Source organism: Halichoerus grypus, chromosome 5, assembly GCF_964656455.1.
Source record: "Halichoerus grypus chromosome 5, mHalGry1.hap1.1, whole genome shotgun sequence".
NCBI classification, from domain to species: Eukaryota; Metazoa; Chordata; class Mammalia; order Carnivora; family Phocidae; genus Halichoerus; species Halichoerus grypus.
In genome coordinates, this window is record NC_135716.1 from 140,845,374 (window position 1) to 140,868,042 (window position 22,669).

At 46.3% G+C, this 22,669-nt stretch overlaps 1 long non-coding RNA gene across 2 annotated transcripts in view; it reads right to left on the minus strand.

Annotated features, from left to right (window-relative positions):
* Positions 1-641: 641 nt before the first annotated feature.
* Positions 642-22,669, minus strand: part of LOC118535488 (uncharacterized) — a 49,672-nt gene continuing 27,644 nt past the window's right edge. The window contains exons 3-4 of one of the 2 annotated variants that reach the window (XR_013448165.1): positions 14,962-15,130; positions 642-1,990 (exon numbers count right to left, since the gene is read on the minus strand). This is a non-coding gene — a long non-coding RNA (uncharacterized LOC118535488). Of the gene's footprint in view, positions 1,991-2,309; positions 2,584-14,961; positions 15,131-22,669 lie in introns of those variants that run through there. The other variant, XR_013448164.1, reaches the window with a different exon arrangement.

Here is a 22,669-nt window from a genome sequence, read left to right on the forward strand (position 1 = left end):
GGCTACAGTGGGATCATCCTTGAGGCATGCTGGGACTTCCTCATGAGCGACAGAAGCTGGGTAAGTTGGGGAAGCAGGACCCTGGGCCAAGGTGGTCCCCAGTTCAATTCTCCATGTTGTAAGAGATGCAGCAAGTCCAGGCTTGGAACCTGGTGCAGAAGAGTCCAAGATGGTCGAGGTGCATGGCAGCAGAAGGTTCCAGACAGTGTGGGATACCTGAAGTTACGTGAGATCCAAGCTGGTTTCCCCTTTATTCTGAAAAAAGGACTCTGAAGGGGACACAATTTGTAGCCTATGTCAGAAGAGCACTCCAAGTTAAGGAGCAGCAGGAAGCACAGAAGAGCATGGGGTGTATCTGGGGGACTAACCAGCTATGTGATGGGTGGGTGGATGTGGACCTTGAGCAGCAGGACAAGCCTGGGGAGGAGGCTGGCATAGCTCCCAGAGGGCACTAAGTGCTGGGGGCCTGCAACAGCCTGATTGGACAATGGAGTGAAAGGGACAAGGTGATGTCCATCCTGCAGTCAGAGCGCTTTTACAGCTTGGCAGGTGATCCCTTTAATGGGGGTGAGGGAGTCAGATTTGCATAGAGATTGCCTTAGTCTGGCTGAACTGCTATAACAAAATACTGGTAGAATGGGTTGCTTATAAACAACAGAAATTTATTTCTCACAATTTTAAAGGATGGAAGTCCATGAACAAGGTGCCAGCATGGTTGGGTTCTGGTGAAAGCCCTCTTTTGGGTTGTAGACTGTGGACTTCTCACTGCTACTCACATGGTGGGAGGGGGCTAGGGAACTCTCTGGGGCCACTTTTGTGAGGGCACTAGTCCCATTCATGATGGTTCCATCTTCATGACCCAACCACCTCCCAAAGAACCCACCTCCTAATACCATCACATTGGACATTAAGATTTCAACATATGATTTTCGAGGGACACACACATTCATACCATAGCGGAGACCAACAAGGGGACTACAGCTGTGGTCTAGGTGAGAAGCAATAAAAGCCTGAATGAGGCAAATATCTTTGGGGAAGGAGAGACATGATCCTATTCAAGAGACAGGAGGCAGCTAGAACGGCCAACATTCAAGGCCTGATCAGGTAAGAGAGAACAGGAAGGTGGGATGACTCCAGGCTCCCTTGCAAGGGGCCTCAGGGGATGATGGTGCCCCACAGTGAGGTGGGGAATTTGAGAAGGTGGCAGACTGAGGGTAAGATCACAATTCCATTTTAGACAGTCGGGTTTGAGGGTTCCTGTCGGATACTAGGAGAGATGCTCAGGGGCAGGTCTGGAATTTCACACAACAGCTGACAGGACATGTGAATCTGAGATTCTGGAGCCACTTAACAGTCAGTAAGGCTCTCTGGGGTTGGATGTATGGGGCGGTGGTACTGAAACCAGCAAGACACAGAGGACCACATAAGGGAGGAGAGAAACAAACAAGGCACTATCCTTTTGAGCCCCAATTTCACCCAGAACCAATCATTGCCATTGTTAGAGGTTCTTCAGTCTTCAAACTGAATATGCAAACGTCAAGGTTAGATTCACAGTTTTTGGTTAAAGCAAGCCATTACCTGTCCCGTAATCCAAGATTTTGCTAAAATGTATTAGCCTTTGATTTTCTAAATCCTATTTCCTTAAAATGCACCAAATTTCCATCTGGGCTTGGAGGCAGAAAATTCCCAACTTAAAATGAAAAGTCAGTCATCAAGGCAGCCTTTTTCTCAGCTGAGGCTTGCACACACAGTGTTGTCAAAGGCTCCTTGTACAAGATCAGTCGAATTTCCTCCTTTCACCGATTTACATATTTTTCCTTCAGCCTTGGGAAGGAGCACTTCGGGATTTTCGAATTTCCTTCTGGCGCGTTGGTTACACAGTCACAAAAGGCAACAGGCCCCCAGTCACCGAGGATCCCATGTGCCGAAGAGAAAATGTTTACGGTACAATTTAGCCTGCAGCAAATCCGCCATCAGCATTTTTATAAACCTCAGGGAAAGAAGAAGAAACAAAAGCTGTTGAAATGTGAAAATAATTAAGAGAAGAGACTTTCCCAGGGAACAAACATGGCCCACACTGTAAGCAGGGAAGAACAAACAAACTTTGGGGAGGTTATGGAGTTGTAAAACCGTTGTTTACTTCTGAAGAAAGAAATAAATTTGGAGGGGAGCCACCGGGTCTGCAGAATAATAAATCAAGTTCCGGGGGGTGCGGGGGGGTGGGGTGGGGAAGGAGGGGCCGGACTATAAATCCAGAGTCCAAAACAAAGCAACATTCCAGCAGTCCCTGGTGGCGTGTGAACCTGTACCGGGTGATTTCTGAGGAGAGCTGGCTCCTGCCCAGTGTCACTGTCTCCACCATGTCAGCATGCCCGGGGGTGCTCCGCAGCGCTGTCACCCCAGCAGGAAAGCATTTGGTTTGGGTTACGATTTCTGAACCGAAGTCGCAGGGTTGTTCGACTTTCAAAAAGAAAGGGGGGTGGTGGGGGTGGGAATCAAAACACCCCAGTTCCCTCTTCTTCTCAAGCTAAACTTTCCGCCGCAGTTTCAGCAGTGACAGAAAGCCCCAGCGGCTCAGTCAGGCGCAGCCAGGGCCGGCCCAGGGGGCGGGAGGAAATTCCCAGGGCGCACGCGCGCCGCTCGCTGGCGGGGGCGCTCCCGCCTGGAGGCCTCTTCCCGCCCGAGGCCTGAGGTCAATTTGCCTGCGAAAGGTCACAACTGAACAGCCTCCCGGGGCCGAGGGATTTTTCCCCAGGCTAACGCGTCAAGGTTTCTGGGAGAGAAAAGTCCTGTTTCCTGTTAAGTCAATCTCCTAGAAACTAAGAGTAACGGAGAACCTGAGGGAGGCCTTTTACAGGGACAGAAACACCAGGTGTGAAGTGACAGTTTCCACTTTCAGCTAAGAGCCCGATGACATTCATCGTCTAGACCTTCAGGCTTTTCTCTCTCTTTTTAGCAGGAAATGAAAGCAGGGGAATTGAATTCATCGGATACGGATGGAGCGCCTGCTCTAGGCCAGCTAGCTAAGCCCGGTGAATGCACTCCTGTGGAGCCCTCGCGTCAGGGAGATAAATACCATTATCATCTTACGGATGACAGCACTGAGGTTCCGAGAGTTCGCGTGCCTGGCCCAGTGTCGCACAGCCAGCAGTGCCTGCCTCTAACGTCATTTCTCTTAACCACTAAGCTCTGCTATTCCCGCAGCACAGGCTCTGCTGGTAGGGGCCATAGCGAACTGACTGAAGAATACAAGAGATCAAATTTTACTAAAGTTAATTAGCTTCATTAAGAGCCGGGTAGCAGTAGTAACAAATAACAATATTGCTAAGACACTGCCCATGATTCAGGATTTACTATGCCCAGGCTAAGCACTTTACATGTTATTTCAACCACCCCACAAAAGTACCCTCTGAGGGAGGTGGTATCCCCATTTTGCAACTGGGCTAACTGAGTCAGTGAGAAGGCGAAGAACTTCCCTAAGGTCATCCAGCCAGTAAGTGGCTCAATAATCTCAGGGGGTCAACTAGGCTCTAGCAGTGATCCAACACTGGTTCTGATGTAGAAGCTCAGGGTCTTGGTGGTCTCTGCAGAATATCACCTATAGGGAGAAATATTTTTTTGAGCTTAAAATGACTAACTGTATAATTGTGCACTACGTCAGGTGCCACCTTAACTGATTTTGGTATGGCCAAAGCCCAAAGGCCTTTGGTTTGGGTTAAGATTTCTGAAATGAAGTCACAGGGTTGTTCGACTTTCAAAAAGAAAGGGGGGCGGGAATCAAAACACCTAGTTCCCTCTTCTTCTCAAGCTAAACTTCTCAAGCTAAACTTTTGGTATGGCCAAAGACCAAAGGCCTAAATGAAAGTATGAGAACAAAACATCAAACTAATTAAACCATCCCTTCTGATTCCTTTCTCTCCCTGTGATATGAGTAAGGGGGGGTTCCTAGTCGATTTCTGTAGGTTGCATCAGTCCAGCCATGGAAGCAGAGTTGGAACCCACCCCAACCATCTTGCCATGTTATTGTGTCATTCTTTAACACTAAGATAATAGCAGCTGCCCCTTAGGAGAATCTCCATATGACAGGTAGGTTACGATCCCGTTTTCCAGATGAGGAGATCCTGGTTCAAAGGTGAAGTGATTTGCCCAAGCTGAAGCAGCCATATGATGGAGTAACCAGGACAAGCACACAAGCACTGGGGTCTTTGATACTTTCTGAAGGGCTCTTCCAAGCACCCATACTGGCTCCACAACCCATCCTTATTTCATTTCTGCTACTTCTTTCCCTCACTTTGCTACGTTCATTTTCTGTTGTTGCTCTAACAAATTACTACAAACCTGGTGGCTTAAAACACCACTTCTCTTATGGTTCTTGGGGCCAGAAGTTGGAAATCAGTGTCACTGAGCTGAAATTGAGGTGTTGACAGAGCCACATTCCCTGCAGAGGCTCTAGGAGAGATCCATTTCCTCGCCTTTTCTGTGTCTACGGCTGCATTCCTGTATCCCTTGGCTCGTGGCACCTTCCTCCATCTTGGCAGCTGGCAGTGTAGCCTCTGATTCCACTTCACTCTTCTTGCAACACGTGGCCTCATCTCTTTGTTGTAGGCAAATCCCCTTCTCTGTTTCCAACCACACATTACCTTCCTTTCCTTCCTTTCAGCTGAAATCAAAGTTCCCTCTGCCTCCCTCTTACAAGGACATCTGTGATTGCATCTAGGACCCATCTGGATAATCCAAGATAATCTCCCTGACTCAAGATCCTTCACTTAATTACATCTTTTCCCACGTGAGGTAATAGTTGCAGGTTCTGGGGATTAGGACCTGACATCTTTAGGAAACATTTTTCAGCCCACCATGCTTGCTTTCCCCCTTGAAAATTGCACGTTGCGTTATTTTTCCAGGAGCGGAAGTAGGGTTGAGTTTGGTCATCCACTTCTGTTGCCTTATCTCCTTGGTGACCATGAACACTATACTCACCTGTTTCTTTCCAGTTGTTCCACTTTGTGTGCCAATTGCCCTGTTAGAGTATCCAGTCCCTGACGCTCCTTTCTTTCTGCAGTTCTCATGAGAAAGCTTGACACAAGGCAATGCCTGGTCGAAAGTCAAGTATAAGGAATTAAGTTCATGAAAAGGAGAAAAGTACCTTTGGGGAGCTGATGACCTAATTGAGGGTGTTGCATACGTATGATAAATGATCTGGTAATGCCAAAGATTGTCCACTAAATGCCAAGTCCTGAAGGGCAACAGCAATTAAGAGAAAAGGGTCCCGTGAGCAGAAGAGGTCATGAAAGCCTTTCTGGAAGGGCCACAGCCTGCAATGAGTTTTACACATTAGCTAAGATTTTTAAGAAAAGACGGGAGCTATCCTATTTGAGCATCTTCATGAGCTAAGCCTTTTATATCTGCCATCTCATTACTCCTTGCCACACCTGGGGTGGTGGGTATGATACACTTACAAATGAAGAAACTGAGACTTGATCAGAGAGATTAGGTCCCTTTCTCAGCTGGTATATGGCAGAGCTAAGATCCAATCTTGGGCCACCTGTCCAGAGCCTGCGCACTTTCTATACTCTGGCGCCCTTGGCCTTGGCCTGCCACCCTGGCTATAGGGTAAGTAACAGTAACATGGTCATGGTGTCCAGTGTACTCAGGAAGATGCCCATATTGCAACAGGCAGAGGAGCAGAAACCACACATGTGAACACACAGAAACATGAACACCTAGACCAGCAGAAGTTCTATGCTGGTGGCCCACAGCCTGTCCCAGGCTCGTAGATGTATTTTTGGAAGGGCTCAACCAAGGTTTAAAGAAAATCTGAAGCAGATCCCTGTAGCTAAATGAAAAAAAAAATAGCCAAAAGCATGGTGAAGGGGGTGTATTTTCATTCCTGCCAGGCAAAATCAGCTGGCTTTAGAAAGGACAGAAGCTCATCACTTTGAGGCCTTAATCTCCAGACGTCTAGAGGCATGTGAGTTTGAGAGTTCTGGTAAAACAATATCTTTCAACATTCAGACATCCATTTGGAAAAACAAAATCAAATATCCTCTGCCTTCAATGTGAATTATAATTTCTAACTAATGTTAACATACTGATTGAAAACAAATCAAAGCACAATTATTTTTTCAAGCAAGACTTCCCCATAGGCCCATCACAATGTGCTTCTTCAGCATCACTGGTATGACTCTATCTGAGATGAATGATAACTCTTGTCAGAAGCATGCTGCTTTAGAGTACAAAACATTTTCATATGCCTTAATTTTTATTATCCTCAGAAAAATAGTATGAGTTAATGCTTACTATTCCTGTCTGCAGATGAGAGAACTCTTTAAAATGGCAGCAGTACCTTTTGGAAAGAACACTCGTGTTTGGGTTGAAGCCCTTGTAAGGTCTCAGTCCATGGCTTCCCTTTCCTGGACCACAAACTCTGTATCCTAAGGGGCTTGTCAGATAAATTGCCTTGCATGGACCCATCTACCCTGAAATTCTGTGAAGGAAGAGAAAACATTTATAACTCTAAACACATGCACTATTCATTGTAATGGCTTAGAATTGTCAAAATTTGGAATAAACTGTCTTGGTGGGAGGGCTTGGAAGTTTAAGCATCCATTTTGCTCTTCAGCACCAGTCCCATCCTGTGTCTCCGTTGGCCTGGAAGGCCCTCCTGGGTCTCCTCACAGCCAACCAGATTTTTAGAAGGAATGAACCGCAGCCTGGGGAAATCTCAGTCAGTGTTCTGAGGAAAGTGAGACTCAGCGAGGTTCAGTAACTTGCCTGAGGACACACAGCTAGTGAGTGACAGTGAATCAGAGTTCAGGGCCCCAAGCACACAGGGCAAGACTTTGTGGAGAGTTCCAGGCAAGAGCAGTTTCTCCAGCTCTGAGTCCTCTTGGGATTGAATGTGAATTAAATTCAGATCTGTCCTTGAGGATGGGTTCTTACGTCACATTCAAGCATCACCTACCCCTTGGCCTTTTGGAGAGTCTGAGACCTTAGCTTTAAACATATATATAAGGACTGATGGTATCACAAGGCAGAGCTGTGAATATATCTGAGCCAATGAGGGTACTTGTTTGGGTCTAAAACAGAAGTTTTGTGATTGGCTGTCCCTCTGACCAGCTAGTACTGCCCATGAGATGTGGCCATGTGCCTGTGGATGGACACTGCCTGGGAGGCATCCTGAGGTGAGCCTGCAGTCCAGGTTCATCCCCAACTTGCCCAGCAATCTGTCACATCTCCTCCACTTCTCTCTACTTTGGCTTCCTCATCTAGAAAATGGGAAGATGATGCGAATGTCCAGAACCATCCTGAAGCCCAAGACCACCAACTCCGCATGAGCCTGGCTCTAAATCTCAGCTTGGTTCCGTACTGGCCATGTTATTTGGGGTGTTGTATTTAATCTTCTGAGCCTCAGACTCTTCATTAGTCAAAGGAGGATAAGCATTACCTTTCCAAAGCTTTGTTAGGATGAAATAAAATGACGAGGGTAAGGAGCCAGGCATTTAGGATAAAGGCAGCCATTTTTGTTCCAATATGAAAGAGGTTTGTGAAACAGAAAGACCTACTGAACTTTAAAGTGGAGGCATTATCATTGCTGGGTTATTGTTACTATCCTTCACAGATGGGCCTGGACAGGAGGCCTGAGGCGGTTGGAGGTAGGAGAAGGCATAAGTCATGGGAGGGCAGCTCCAGGAATTCTCAGTCCAAGGGGCATGACATTTTTGGCCAGTTGTAGAATCCCCCACTGCCTTCTCCAGTCCCACAGACAGACAGACAGACAGACAGACACACACACACACACGTACACACACAATATTAAAAAGCAAACCACAGCATTTAAAAACCTCCCTTTGGTTTTGCCTTTCCTTCCCCCATGTATTGTTTTTGGGAAGAGCTGTTTCAGCCACAGCGCTGCCAAGAAAACAGGGTGGTTTCCCTTGACCACTGGCCATGAATATGTGCCTTTTCCTAAGCTTTGGTGCAGGAGCCCACAAGTGATTTTAAAAAATAATAAAATTCTTCTCTATAAATAAACCCTTATGCTTTCTGCTGTGGGTCTTGGAGGGATGAGTTTCCTCTTCTTTTGAACTAATTAAGGGCTACATTCCCCTCCACAGAGGAACCACACATCGTGAAGTGAGAGATATTCTGGGTAATCGTCCACCATTGTGTTTCCGTCAACACAGGAATGGCAACATTCTGGAACTTTTACTTAAAGAGCCACCCCGCTCCTCACCAGACACACATTCCTCCACAGAAAACCCCATCCCCCGTTCCCCTAGAGATTTTACTATTGTGGCCTTTACTGACTTTCCAGAGTTGGGCAAATTAAGCATTTGCAAGAATTTACTCAGTGACATGGAGCAGTGAAAGAGGATAAATTCCGGAGTCCGGAGACCTGGGATTGAATTCTGACTTTGTCCTTGACTAGCAAGGTGATTCTGGGCAAGGGACTTAACATCTGTGTGCCTGCCTCAGCTTCATCTCGAAAATGGATCCAGTACCTATGGGCCGTGGCAAAAATGGAGTGTAATACACTGCATGTAGAGCCTCAAGCACACAGTCGGTATTTAATAAATGCTCATTGTTATGTTCTCAGCATGAAATTGTCAGTAAGAAAAAGAAGGCTCATTCTGCTGGGCTCGTGGGGAGGACGTCACAGAGGGATAACTTGTAGGGATGGGGTGGGGCTAAGGGAGCCGATAGGGTATACTGAGGCACCCAGAGACCTGCCACAGTGGGGAGGTAGCACTACCCCTGTACCTGAAGGCAAAAGAGGAGGGCCAGGTGTTGCTGGAGCCCCGTTAGTGGTAGAGCTGGAGGAGAGGGGCCACTGGTAGGAGCTGTAGTTTGAGGCACGTGGTCACTGACAGACAGGAGCACAGAAGCAGGGAGGGAGCTGGGGGGAAATACCCCAATCTCTTCTCCCCACTCTGATCTCTTGTGATGCCTATCACTGGCTCACCTGGAAGACAGAGGCAAAGCAGCCCGCCCCCTGATGCAATCACATGGGAGCAGCCTCCCAGAGCACAGTGCAGACCAGAGAACAGATATCAGTGGAAAGAGGGTGCAGATGGTGAATCACCAGGCTGGTCAGAGAGCGGAATTCCTTGTGATTTACATATTGGCTAGTATTACTCAACCCAAACCATAAACAAAACTCTTGCAAAAATCCTAAACTGGTGATTGCAATCACATCACTTCAGGCCTCAAAACTCTACATTGTTCCCCACTGCCTAAAGAAATGAGCCCCCTACCTCCACCCCCGGGATCCTGTCCCAGGCCCCCTCTACTGGCTTATCCCCTGTCTCTCCCTTACTTGCACCTTCTGAAAGGCCCATGTCCTGTCACGCCTCTTGGCTTTGCACTTGCAGTTCCATTTGAAACTTTTGATGGGTGTAAGTCCTCACCAGTCCTCTGTCCCTGTCTTCTCAGCTTTACCGACTTCTTGTCATCCTCCACCACTCAGGCAGGGCACCGCCTCTTACAGGCAATGAGCCTTGCCCATTTCCCACTGAGTTCTCATATAGGGGTGGCCGAGTGTTAACCACTGAGGCTCTGGAGCCAGCCTGCCCAGCATGCTCTTTCTGGCTGCAACATTTTCTAGCTGCACTGTGTCCTTGCCACTGAACCTCTCTGTGCCTCAGTATCATCATCTGTAAAATGGGGGATGATAGCACCCACCTCACAGGGTTTTCCTAAGGATTGAACGAGTCCCTGTGTGCAACTCGGAAGAGTGCCTGCCTGGCATAGGGTAAGAACTTAATATTAGCCAATTTATTGTTATTTTTTATTATTACTACATCATAGTTCCTCCTTTCAGCAATTCAACTATAGGGTCTACATATGTATTCCCAGTGCCTAGTCCACATAGTAGGTGTTCAATAAATGACCGATGAGTGAAGGAATGAACAAGGGAATACTTGAATGATACTAGGACTCAAAGTGAGTTTCTGCCATCTGGTTCGGGCTTTCGTGTGAAGCAGACCATAGGCCTTTTCTCAAGAATATGAAGAGCTAATGAAGTCAGATCCAGAAAAGTCAAGCCCCTCCAGAGCAAAACTGGGCCACCCAGCTGGGCAACTCCCCTGTAGGCCTAGTTTGGGTGGGTCCCTGCCCTGAGCAGCCAGCCCCTTTCTCATCTAATTGTGTGATAAAAGAACTAGCTCCTCCACCCTTCACACTTCCTCCTGGCACATTAAAAACCAAGAGCAATGATCTGCAGTCATGTCAGGGGGAAGACACACACGTCCCCGTCCAGGCAAATTTCACCATTAGGACGTTGGAAGTGGAGACCTGTGATCAGAGAATCAATCCCATGAGCCCCCGGGGTCTGCCTCTGTGTTCCTCAAGTCACTAGGTCCTAGGAGCAGGTGGGGGCTTGGGGAGGAGGGATGTCAAAGCTCTGCTAGAGACGCAGAGCAGCCCTGACTCTCCTCTGGGCTTCTATGACCTCCTCCTTCCTTCCATTCACACATCTGTGTTCCCTGCCATATTCAGGGAAAATAAAATGCAAGGTCCTACCAAGCCCACGTGGTCTGCTTCCTGGCTGCCCCTCAACCCACGTGCTCCCCACTGCCCCTCGGCTGCCACTCTCCCCCCGGCGTGTGGGCCTCTCAGCGGCTGCCCCACTAACTGAGCAAAACTTGCTCTTTCCTTGCTGAAAAGGCTCTTGCTTCAGACATCCCCAGGGCTCTGTTCTTTTCCATGTTCGTTTATTGGCTCTTGCATTTAACAATTTTTTTAATTTTTATTTTTAATTACGGTAGGAAAGACATACACGACTTTTCATCTTCACCATTTTAAAGCATACAGTTCAGTGGTATTAAGTACATTCACACTGCTGTCTCCAGAACTTTTTTCATCTGGCAAAACTGAAATGCTATGCCCATTAAACGTGAACTCCCCATTCCCACTCCCCGCCAGGCCTTGGAACCACCATTCTACTCTCTGTCTCTGTGAATCTGACTACTCTAAGTGGAATTATACAATATTTGCCCTTTGTGGCTGTCTTATTTTGCTTAGTATCATGTCTTCTAGGTTTATCCGTGTTGCAGCCTGTGTCAGAATTTCCTTCCTTTTTAAGGCTGAATAATATTCCATGCATGTGTATACTCCATTATGTTTATCCATTCATCTGGTAATGGACACTGGGCTTGCTTCTACCTTTTGGCTATTATGAATAATGCTGATATGAACATGGGTGTACAAATGTATGTTGGCGTCTCTGCTTTCATTTCTTTGGGGTATATACCCAGAAGTAGAATTGATGAAGTGTGTGATAATTTTATGTTTAATTTTTTGAGGAGCCGGTAGACCGTTTTCCATAGCAACTGTGCCATTTTACATTCCCGATAACAGTGCACAAAGGTGCCAATCTCTCTACATCTTTGCCAGCACTTATTATTTTCTGTTTTGGGTTTTGGGTTTTGTTTTAATAGTACCCATGTGAGGTGGTATCTTACTATGGTTTTCAACAGATAATTTTTGTGGACCTACCATGGTCTGGGTCTAAACTGGATAATTGTCAGGAAATACAAATAAAGTCCAGTCCTTGCCATCCAGGAAGAGAAAGGGCAGCAAAATTAAACCTGAAATGAGCCGTACCTGGAAATAAGCCCCTACAGATATTATCTTATTTAATCCTCACAATCTCCCTAAGGTGAGTTTAATTATCCCACATTAATGAAGAAACCTAGTTCACCAAAGTTTGGTGATTTCCAGAGCTATTACATGTGACAAGACTAAAAACACGTATTTTTGAGACTCAAAAGCCTATGCTCTGTTCTCTATGACAATTGTTCTCAGATATTTTTAAAATCTAGCTAAGCAAAAAAATATATATGTATAAATAACTTTGAGGCACCAAAAGAGTGTTGCCAACTTTTTATTTGGCATAACAAAGAACATTGGAAAACAATTAATTTGCCATAATGTCACTGTTCTTGCATAGGAAGAAAATTTAACCACATATCCTTCGGAAAACACACACACATGATGAAGTTTATTCAACTGAATAAACTTAGCTTTATGAAAACCTAACTCCACTGTCCTACCCCAGTAGTGAGGATCGTTCCCCAAACTGTGACTGTCCTTGTCTTCTAGATGGCAAGTGCCTGCGCCTGGAAGGCCCTCAGCCAGGTGCTGTGGGAGATGCCAAGCTGAGTGTGAGTCGGCCTTGGGGGCAATTTGGACAGGCACAGAACAAGAAAATTAAGTGTCCCTGCAGGTTAGCCAGCCTGCTCCACAAGTGACGACGAGGTAGAAAGCTTTTCCAAATCCTGCCACTTTTGCCATCTTCATGACCTGTCTTAAATTTTTCTCCTCCCTCGCTCTTATACTAGTCCAGGTCCTGTTTTGGGGAGGAAATTAAAAACTCCCATACAACAAGAGCCACCATAAATAGAGGGAAAAGATGAGCCATGAATGGCAAAAGCAGGTATGTATTAAAGAATTTATAAAACGAAGATTTGTATTAAAAATATATAAGGTAAGGGGTGTCTGGGTGGCTCAGTCAGTTAAGCGTCTGCCTTCAGCTCAGGTCGTGATCCCAGGGTCCTGGGATGGAGCCCCATGTCGGGCTCTACACTCAGCACGGAGTCTGATGGAAATTCTCTCTCTCTCTGCTCCTCCCCTGCTCGCTCTCTCTCTCCCCCCCCAAAATAAATAAATAAAATCTTTAAATATATATATATATAAAGTCTCAGGAAGAAAAAAGAGAGTGTCTTAGACAGTAATACCCTATGTCTCTGCCCCCAGCCTCACCCAAGTGTAAAAAGTCCCTCACACCCACACAGAGAAATGACTCAAAATTGAGATTGAATCAATCCATCACACTGCGCAGAGGGTAGTTGGCTGTTCTCACAGTGGCCAGCTTAGGATTTGGGTCCAGACGGCCAGGTTTCCACCCCAGCTCCCCCTTTACTAGCTTCCTGACCTAGAGCGAGTTATTTAACCTCTCCGGGTTTCAATTTCTTCCTTTATGAATGAGGATAGTTGTATGTACCTTATAAGGTGGTTGTGTGAAATAATTAAGTCCCTACTTCTAGAAGTCACTACTTTACAACATTGCCTGGCCTGTGGCAAGTGTTTAAGAATTTCTAGCATCATCTGCAGGAAACCCTCCAAGACAGAACTTTCTTCCCTTCCTGCCAAGGCTTTTGTACTTCCATAAGACCCTGAGTATGCCTTCATCACATTTAGAGAAATGATAAGATATTCACCATGCAGGAAAGTATAAAGGATAATATAACGAACAGTGCTGTTTCTTCCATTCTGCTCTTCACATCTTACCATTTGACCATGTCTGATTCAGATTTTTTTTTTTAAAGCAGGAAGTAAAGATGTGGCCCCTTGTGAGCCTATTTCCAATCTCTTCTTTTACTCCCCAGACGTGGCCACTATTCTGGTTTTAATGTTTTCTATTCCTTTGTGAGCACTTACACATTACCTACATAAGCAGTATGTGGTAGTATTCTCCAGGGTTAAAAACCTTTAGTGATTTCCCTTTGCCTACAAGATGAAGTGTAAACTACTTTGCATGACAAACAGCAGTAAAACACCCGCAGGCCCAGGCCTTGTTGGTTCCTCCTGGGGTAGGTATTATTCTGCTAGCATCTGGGCTTCAGACACACCACAGGGCTCCTTTCGCCGCCAGCACACCAAGCATCTTCACACACTGACTTCCTTTGACACCTTTATATTTAACACAACTGTGACAACTCCCTCTCTCCCTTTCCTCAACATAATATTACCAAGGCTTCACGGGCGGGGGGTGGGAGGTTGGCCTGCAAATGAGCAACTATGTGCCAGACTCTTCTATGTTATAGTCACATTTAATTTTCACAGCACTGAGTATAGACCTGTGACCTCATTTTATAGACAAGGAGGTCAATGTTCAGAGATGTTAAGTGACTTACTAAAGACACCCAGCTATGCTTTCTATAGCTGAAAGTGGCAGAACCATAGGCTGAACCTTCATGTGTCTGGTGCTCTGATTCTTGACCCACAGTTATCCTGGTTCGTGAGGACCAGGAGTAAAACCTGGCTCTGCCCTTCACTTGTTTCTTGACCTTGGACAAATCACTTCTCCTCTCCGAGCCTCCGTTTCCTCATTTGTCAAATTAGAAGACTGTACTCAATGGTCTGGAAGTCCCCTTCCTTCCTAGAGACACAGAATTCTCTGCAGTGCCCCTATAGTCCTATCCATTCCTTCAGTCTAGGGCGTTCCCACTGAGAATAGTCAAGTCTCTGAGGATGATCCCAAGTCAGCAGAAACCTGACAATCCTCTTCCACACTCTTTAAAATTTTTACACCAGTCTCTCAACTAGCAACTCCTGCCACAGGTCTGCATGTCTAGGCTCATTCCTGGCTTACTGCATCTCTTCCTGAAGCCAAAAACCCATAAGGAGAAGAGAAATAGTGAATCCAAAGACAACATTCTCATGAAATTACATCAAATTCTGCTCACTTTCTGAGTGACCATGTGCAACCTACTGCCCCACTCTGAGCCTTGATGACCTCACTTGTAAAACCCTGGGGGTTGGTTTCCAGTAGACTGAGGTCCCTTCTAGATCTATCCTTCCATGATGCTGGAATACTACAAACCACCTGTGGCCAGAACTTACTTATAGAAGAATGAACCATCAAACAAAGGCCCATTCTCCCTGGGACCTCAACATATTCAGATGTCTTTTTTGGAATCCAGAAGTCCCTAGTTATCTGCAGGGGGATATGTTCCAAGTCCCCCAGTGGATGTCTGAAACCGCAGATAGTACCAAACCCTATATTTACTATGTTTTTTCCCAAACATACATAGGATCAAGTTTAATTTATAAATTAGGCTCAGTAAAAGATTAACAACAACAATAGTAAAATAGAACAATTATAACAATATACTGTAATAAAAATTATGTGACTGTGGTCTCTCTCTCTTCCAAAATTACTTACTGGGCTGTACTCACCTTCTTCTTGTAATGATGTAAGATGATAAAATGCCTATGTGATGAGATGAAGTGACACAAATGATGTAGACACTGGGACATAGCGTTAGGCTGTTACTGACCTTCCAACGGTACACCCAGGAGGAGAATCATCTGCTTCCTGGCCGTGGTTGACGGTGGGTAAATGAATCTGCAGAAAGAGAAAGCATGGGTGAGGGGACTACTGTAACTTGCCCCTATCCCAACTTCAAAGTCAGACTGGAGGGAAGGTTCCCAAAAGAGCAGGTATTTGAAACTGAGAAGAAGAAGGAAAGAAGGGAGTAAAACAAAGTCCTATCCAACCCACTCAAGACATTAAGGAAGGTAGATGAGTTTGCATAGACTTCACAGTCAGGTGGTCTTAGAGTCAACTCCCCATTCCATCACTTACTATGTAAACTTAAACATGAACTTAATAAACTTAACCTCTCTGGGCCTGTTTCTACATCTGTTATAAAAAATAGGCTAATCATTTTTACTCACAATGACTTGTGGGGCTTGAAGGAGATGGTGTGTGAAAGTGGCTGTTCAGTGCAGTGAAGGTGTTCCAAATTGCTCATTGTTTTTATCGTGTGTTTCCTATTTAAAGAGAGTCAGGGACTGCCAAGAAAACACAAAGAAACTTAAGGCCAGATGTTTTCCAGCAAACACATCAATGAGAAACATGCTCTGGGAGCATCCTTCATCACAGTATCCTAAAACTGGAAGTGACTCTACTAATTTATCAATTACAGAATAATTACACCCGATTCAGTACTCTCTATCCTCACTGCCCACCACTGCTTGAATGCTGGCACTGAGGAGGGGATTCCACTGCTTGCCAAAATAGTGTAGTCATAGACAGAGGTGAGGTGAGGCAGACCACTGAAACGCTGAATGTCAGACCCAGTGGCCCTTCCTATAAATGAGGCCTCAATCTCCTTTACAACCCAATTGTCACCAGACTCTCTGCAGTTTTCAATCCCCTCCAAGTTCTATTATTCCACTGAGCCTTTGTTCTTGCTGTTCTCTTTCCTGGGGACCCTCCCCTCTTCCTGACCTAAGGAGACATCTACTCATCCTTTAAGATGAAGCTCAAACATCACCACCTCTGAGAAGTCCTCAGTGAACTCCCACCCGAACTGGTTTAAGTGTTCCTCTGCATCCCCAGCTCCTTTTACTGAGCACTCAACTAATATGAGTGATATGATCTGTCTCCGCGGACTGTGGTTCCTCAAAACCAAGGACCTTACCTTACAAACCTCATATCCCAGCTCTTCGCACAGGGCCTGACTCAATGAACAGAAGCTGTGTGAGATGCTGAGCTGCCCAAGGGGGCAGAGAGGCCTGTGTGGCGCAGGTAGTAGCTATGTTGCCTCGGGAGGAGCTGTCCAGGGAGTGTGGGTGGCAATAATTAGAGCCTGGGTCTGGTCTCCTGAGTAAGAGGAAATGGAGAAGAAAGGTTTTTATTTCAGAAATGCTCTGGGACTTGTTTTGGTTTTATGTCTGTCTGCCACCAGCTGAATTCATGGAGAAGCCTGTTGAAAGCATCATGACAGACGTTTCTTTGCTTCTCCATTATACCCAACAAATTGGTGGGATGCTGGACACATGTCTCAACCAAATTATGCTCCAAGAGCAAGATGGGAACTATTCTTTGAGGGGGTTTTGAACAAGGTAACGGGGTGTAATGCCATTACACGATAACCAAGTTATTTGGTCATTTGGGAGAAGGAGAGATGGACATTCTGCCAATTCACATACTTGACATTGTGCTAGGCACTTTCCACATGTTAGTTTACAATACATCTGTGAAATTCGGGATTGGTTGTCTATTTCACACATGGAGAAACTAAAGGTCTAGATGTCAAATAATGTGTGTGTGTGTGTAGAAAGCATCTTTATTTTTCTTTCTTTCTAAATTTAAATTCAATTAGCCAACATATAGTACATCATTAGTTTCAGATGTTAAATAACTTTTAACTAGTTCTACATGTAGTTAGGGACTGAACCAGGTATAATCCCCAAATGTACACTTTTTTACAGTCCCAGAACCGATGAGGTAAAGATTATAAGTTACCTGCCAAATATCCATCTCCCCCTTTACGGTTACATGTGGAACTCCTACTCTCTACTGGGCAAATTGCCATCAAGAATAAACATATTTCCCAGTCTCCCTTATGGCTGAAGAAGGTTCTATCCAATGGTATATAGTTAGAAGGGGCAAGTGGGGTTTCAGAGGAGGCTCCTGGTAAGGGAAAGAGCCTGCACCCTTTGTTTCCTGATTCCACCTGCTACTAAGCGAGGATCAGGTGTGCTACATGGAACTCCAGAAGCCATGTGGATCTTGAAGTGACCTTGAGGTTGGAAGCCATATGCTCAACTGGGGGCTCTGACAACTATGGCGCCTGTAACCAACTCTGCGCCATCAGACTTCTTTCCTGTGACCAAGGAAATTCTGGTGTGGGTAAGTCTCTGTTTCTAAAGCTGAAATAATACTTATGACGTCTCAGCTCAATCGCAAATTCCCTGTGGGCCTGGACGCAAGTTGTTTAAACATTTTGGACCTCAGTTTTCTCATCTGGAAAATAAGTCGATTGAATTAGAAGGGCATTTTCGAGAAAGTTCTTTCTGACACTAAGGGACCCAGATACACAGTATCACACCAGGCAGCCAGCACCACCGGGTCTGCAAAAGCCACAGAATAGAAGAGCCTCTTTTCTAGGGATTTTCAAGTTAGTTAGAAAGAGAAACAGAACATTCATTCATTCATTCATTCATTCGGAGTAGTGGATGTGGTGGTGTACTGCCCAGATGCCCCCTTAAGGGCATCTCCCCAGGTGCCAGGAGTGTTGGCTACTGAGAGTTCACAGCTGACTTCCTCTCCAAGAATCGCCCACTTGGAGGGTGCTGCCTCAAGCAAAGCCACGCCTGCTTTCTGAAAGCCCGTTTTCATCAAAGGATTAATGTGGACGGTTCAGAGCCTGGCCCCCTTCCCTCAATTTGTGACAGCTTAGAAGGCCATCCCACCTAGAGTCCCAGCCCAAACCCCACTTGCCCCTTCTAACTAGTTCTCCCCCACCTGATCCTGCTTTGCTTACTCCCTCATGGGTGGTACTCCCTAAAGCACTCCTCCTAAACTGTCTGCATACAAATCCCCACCTCAGAGTCTGTTTCCCAGAGCACCCAACCTGAGACTGTTGGTAGCAACATGGCGCTGTATGGGATTTTGGATCCCATCATGGGGCAGGGAGAGTGCTGAGAGCACCTGGCATGCTGAAGCCCTGAGATTGGGAGGACTTCTGCTCTTGGCGAGCAGGGGTGGGATCACGGTAAGAGGAAAGCACTGGCTGGTGCTTGCGGGGATGTCTGAGAGCTTTGGGGGGAAAGTAGTCATTATTAAGACCATGGAAAGAGATGGCTCAACTGAGTGTGATTGATGTATTGGAGAGAGTCAATGAAAGGCTGGAAGTGATTAATCACTAATTTAAGACAAACTATGAAAGTCAGAGGGGAGGGCCTCCTTGGCAGCATATCAAGAGATTCTCCTCTCCTGCAGCTGGAGAGCAGAAAATCTGAGGACTGGGCCTGCACTTAATTAAGAGGGTAGCAGAGATTCAGTGAAAGTATCATTTTCCACCCTGCTGTGACTAAGGTCAGGGCCCTGTTTAGGAAGGAGTGGGACCCTCAGATATGGGGTGAGCACATGTGGGTTCATGTACTTGAGAACCTGGGACCCTGCCCCTCCAGCTGTGCTAGATCTTCTGGGCTGCAGAAGTGGCCCAATATTCCCAGTTATGGACCAATCTCCCCCCTGCTTGAAGATGACAACGGAGGACTTGGCCCAACAAGGTAGCACATGTCTGCTTCAGGACTTCCCTTCCAGGCCACCAGACCAAACACTAGGACTAAGCCACCCCATAATCCCACCATGGACATGCTGGGCCTTTAGGAAGGGCTATATCCTAAAGGAGCCACAGGGCCCAGCCCGTCTGCATTGGCAGGTGCTAGGTGCCCGTGCCTGGGACTGAATCCAGGGGCAATAGACGGTGGGAAAAGAGAGCATTTATTGATATACGAGCACTCTCCCCAGAAACAGGATTTAACACACGACAAGGATCCTGAGAGACAGTCCCAATATGCCAGGAGGTTGGCTGTGGGGATCTTGCAGATGATCACGTGAAGTGCCCACCCTAAGTGAAGTGGAAACACCAGGACAGAGAAGAAAAGAAAAGATCAAAAGGCTCAGAAAAGTGGGCATGCTGGGGTGATTGGCCACAGAAAGCCAAGGGGCCCGATCTAAGACACTCAACGACTATGTACTGAGTAGCAACCCCTATGGAGACAGGCACTGTGATAATTTCTTGGGATTCTGGGATGAATAAGCATGGCCTGGTCCATATGGTATCTATAAGCTATGATTATGGAGTAAGGAGACTGATTTTTAAAAACAAAATTACTCAGAATAGATGCTTCCAAATGGGTGTGACTCTTTTAAAAAGTCCTGCTGGGAAACCAGGCTTCTCACTGATACAGGGGAAAAGCAGGGGAGGTAGTCACGTGACCTGGGTTTAAGTCTGGTCTCGATAGGAGGCTCCCCTCAACCCACAGTGTAAACCTGTGCGACCTGGGAGAAATGTTTTAACTTCTCTGAGCCCTAAGTTTCTCAAGTGTAAAATTCAGATGATAATTTCTGCCCTGGTGGGGTGCTGCTCCATTTAAATTAAAGTGAAATAGTATAAACAAAGGTCTCATTCAGTAAATGCAACATAAGTACTCAATAAAAGCTGGTTCCTTTTCCTTCTCTTATGAATCGATTACTCTCTTAACAACTCCCTTCAGTAAAGTCCCACTTCAGTTTAGTTTAAAAGCCAAATAAAAAAAATTATTCTAGTTTTTTCTTCCTTCTGTCATTCTTCCCTTTCTTGTACTCATTACTTTAGCAAGCATGGACTGGAACACCTCGTGTTTCCTTCACTCGTCTTCTTCACATGTCTCTGAAAGACTTTTGCTTATTTTTATACAATGTGCATAGCCCTATGGGATGAGGATTCACCCCCCCTAGGAGACTCAGAAGGCTACTGGGTCTGAAGCTACTGGAAAATCTGGAGCTGAAGCCTGAAGCTGGGGTTCTGGATCTGAAGCTACTGGAAAATCTGGAGCAATAGCAGCTTCCCTGAGATAAACCTCGACCTTCATGATGGGATATGTTTGAGAAGTCTGCCTTCATCGGGATATCTAACCTACACATCAAAAGTGAAATAGGATAAGAATGAAGTGGCAATACAGAGCAATGAATGCAAAGATGAGCTATCTTATCTGTAAAATAATACTAATACACGCTGAGCACGTACTGAGCATCACACACAGACATTGGACAAGAGCCTGGGGAGACAAAGGTGCCTGAGACGTAACTTCTGAGAGCTCAGAGTCTAGGGAGAGAGGCCAGTGGGCTCGTAGGTGACTACAGCTGTGTGCTAGGAGACAGAGCAAAGGATGCTGGAAGCAATTCCCTCCATCCCGGGCATTGGGAGGCTTCACAGAGGAGACGCCCCTTGGCCGGAAACTTGAGGATGAAATGGACAGGGTGAGGAGGATGGCATTTCAGGCAGAGGGAACAGCATGTGCAAAGCATAGGGGTCAGAACAGCAAGGGACGTTTGGTTAACTACAAGTTGTTCAGTAGATGCTGGAACACTGCAGGCCGGCTGTGGTACCAGAGTGGTAGACAGGTTACACGGGGACCTTCTGCCCTGGTTGCCTTGGTATCACCCTGCTTAGGCCTGTTGTCCTAGCGTTAAAATAATAGCATTCGCTTTCGCCCTCCAAAGTATCACTGCTTGGGCAATAAACTGTAGAGTCACCTGGTTTTATGCAGGAGAGGAGCATGCTCCAGCCTGTGTGGTGAGTGATCACCCCGGCTGCCACATGGACAGCTAGGAGGGGTGAGACTGGAGGCTTGATGGTGGCCTTTTGAGGTCCCATCTGGGCCTGGCATTCTCTGATCCAGACAACTCTGGACCAGGCACCAATTCTAGAAGAACACAGAACTGTCTTTTACTAATGGATAAATGCCTAATGAGCCCATAGACATGGCGGGGTTGAGAGGAGGGCGATAGACCTTTGTGGCCTGAGGTGTTCTGGGCAGAATTCCTGGACAAGGTGATCTGGACCTTGACCTTGAAGGATGGGTAGGATTTAAATAGTCAGAGGCATGGAGGTAGACCTGGTGTGAGCCAAGGTACGAAGGTAGAGATGATGAGGGAGAGCAATGAGAATACTAAGAACCCTTATATAACAAAACTACCACCCAAACTTAGTAACAGATTATAAGCATATGCTCTTGTTATTTCTCCAGACTCCTGTCACGTCTCTGGGTAGAGTGCAGGGCAGTGTGTTAACCTGTGTATTTCCAGAGCACTTTGGGCACAGCACTGGGAGCCTTTCCAGCTGCACAAGGGGGCTCAGTATAGGGTCTGCCCCTTGCTGTAGTAGAGGCTCCCAAGGCCAGCACCATGCACCCTTAAAGCCCCAGAGCTTGGAACAGACAAGGCACCCAGCAGGCCTGGTGGATTGATTGACTGCACAGAAAACAGAAACTTGGAAGCGTTGAGTGACTTGTTCAAGGTCACACGGGGAGCAGATGCCAGCACTGGAGCTTCAACCCAAGACTCTAGAACCCTGTGCATGTGGCCACAAGTACTCAAAACGTAGTCCTTAGCATTGTGATGCATCACAGTTAAGAAGTGATTCTAACTAAGGTCCTCCTCTTTTTGCCTCTCTGGGTCTTTGCATGTCCTTCAGCCCACCACGACCCTTTCCTCCCTCTGTGAAACGTCACATGTCCTTCAAGGGCCTGCCAGAATGTCCATCCTCTGTGCTGCTGTTCCCACCTCCCTGGCTGACTGAGTGACCCCTCCTCTGGGCTGCATAGCACCATGCTCAAACAGCATGCGTCTATTGTAGACTGCATTGTAAAGTGGGGTTTTACAGAGTAGAACTCATAGTAGGGTCTGCCGTCCATGCTGCACTGAGAACCCCTAGGGGACAGGGGATTGTATCTCATTTATCTTTGGATCCACAGTACTCAGACTAGCTCCTGGTCCATTGTAGGTATTTGGCGAAAATGTGTTGACTAAATGAATGTACTTAGCCCTTATCCAGGGCTCTTGATGTGATCATATACTACTATATTACCAGGTTTTCAGCAGGGTTCAGCCCATGGGAAACCCTAGCAGCAGATCAGAGGCTGGGAGGAGAGAGAGGTGAGCTATTTTTTCCTCCTCTCCCTCTTTCAAGCTTAGAGGGCACTGAATTAGTTTGCGAGAGCTGCCATAACAAAGTACAACAGACTAGGCGGCTTAAACAACAGAAACATTTTTCCCCCCAGTCCTGGAGGTGAGAAGTCCAAGATCAAGATTTTGACCAGGTTGGTTTCTTTTGATGTCTCTTTCCTTGGCTTGTAATTGACTTCTCTTCTTGTCTTCACATGGCCTTCCCTCTGCATAGTTTGTGTCCAAATGTCCTCTTCTTGTAAGAACACCAGTCATATTGGATTAGTGCCCACCAAAATGACCTCATTTTAACTTAAGTATCTCTTGAAAGACTCCCATCTCCAAATACAGTCACATTCTGAAGTACTGGGGGTTAGGCCTTCAACATATAATTTTGGGAAGGGGGACACAATTCAGCTTGTAACAGGAGCTAAAGTC